A 1,407-nucleotide genomic window follows, 5' to 3' on the forward strand; every position below is an offset into this window, starting at 1 on the left:
ACCTTTCTCTCTCTCTCTCTCTCTCTCTCTCATTGTCTAACTCTGCCTGTCAAAAAAAAATTACATGAAAATGCAAAGGACCTAGAATCATCACAACAATCTTTAATGAAGAAAGAAAAAGAACTCTCATTAGCTGATTTTTAGATTTATCATAAAGGGGTCAGCACTGTGGCATACCAGGTAAAGCTGTCGCCTACAGTGCTGACATCCCACATGGGCACCAGTTCAAGTCCCATCTGTTCTACTTCCAATCCAGATCTCTACTATGGCCTGGGAGGGCAGTAGAGGATGGCCCAAGTCCTTGGGCCCCTGTACCCACATGGGAGACCTGGAAGAAGCTCCTGGCTCCTGGCTTCAGATCAACACAGCTCCAAGCCATTGCAGCCATTTGGTGAGTTAACCAGCATATAGAAGACTCTCTCTCTCTCTCAGTCTCTCTCTCTCTCTCTCTCTGTGTGTGTGTGTGTGTGTGTGTGTGTGTGTCTGCCTCTCTTTAACTCTGCCTTTCAAAGAAATAAATACACACATAAAATATTTACCGTAAATATATAGTGAAACAAAAAAGAGAGACAACATAATGTGGGCATAAGGAGAGACAAACAGATCAATAGAAAAGAGAATTCATATATTTGATTAATTTGTTTTTCAATAAGACACCAAAGGAATTTAATACAGAAAGGAACATTTTCCATAAAAGTGCTAGAGAATTGGATAAACATGAAGAAAAAAATGACCTTTGATTCCTATCTCTCGTTGTATACAAAACTTAATTCAAAAGTGGTACATCCATTATGGGAAACAGTAGAGAGGCTCAAGAAATTAAAAACAGAATTATCGTATGATGTAGCAATCCCACTACTGGGTATTTATACAAAGGAAGTTTAATCAGTATGTTGAAGGGATACCTGCACTCCCACATTCATTGCAACATTAGACACAATAATCAAGATATGGAAACAGCCAAAGTGTCAGTTAATGGATGAGTAAATAAAAAAAATGTGATGTATGCAAAACCTAAAAAAGGTGAATTCACAGAAACAGAGAGGAAGGAGTTACCAGGGGCCTGGAGCAGGGGAACCAGGAAGATATTGGTCAAAGGACACAATCTTGCTTTTATGGGATGAAAAAGTTAGGGAAACCTAATGTACAATACAGGGACTGTAGTTAATAATAACATATTTCTTACTTCAAATGTGCTAAGAGAATAGATCTCAAATATTTTCAACATACCAAAAAAGGTAACTATGTGAGATGGTAGATGTGTTCATTAGCTTGACTGTGGCAATGACTTCACAATGTGTACATAAACCAAAACATCACAAAGGGTGGGCATTGTGGCACAGCAGGTTACACCACTGCTTACAAGGCCCTCATCCCCTATCAGAATGCTGGTTCTCGCTCAAGCTG

The sequence above is a fragment of the Oryctolagus cuniculus genome, chromosome 18 (assembly GCF_964237555.1).
Source record: "Oryctolagus cuniculus chromosome 18, mOryCun1.1, whole genome shotgun sequence".
NCBI lineage: Eukaryota > Metazoa > Chordata > Mammalia > Lagomorpha > Leporidae > Oryctolagus > Oryctolagus cuniculus.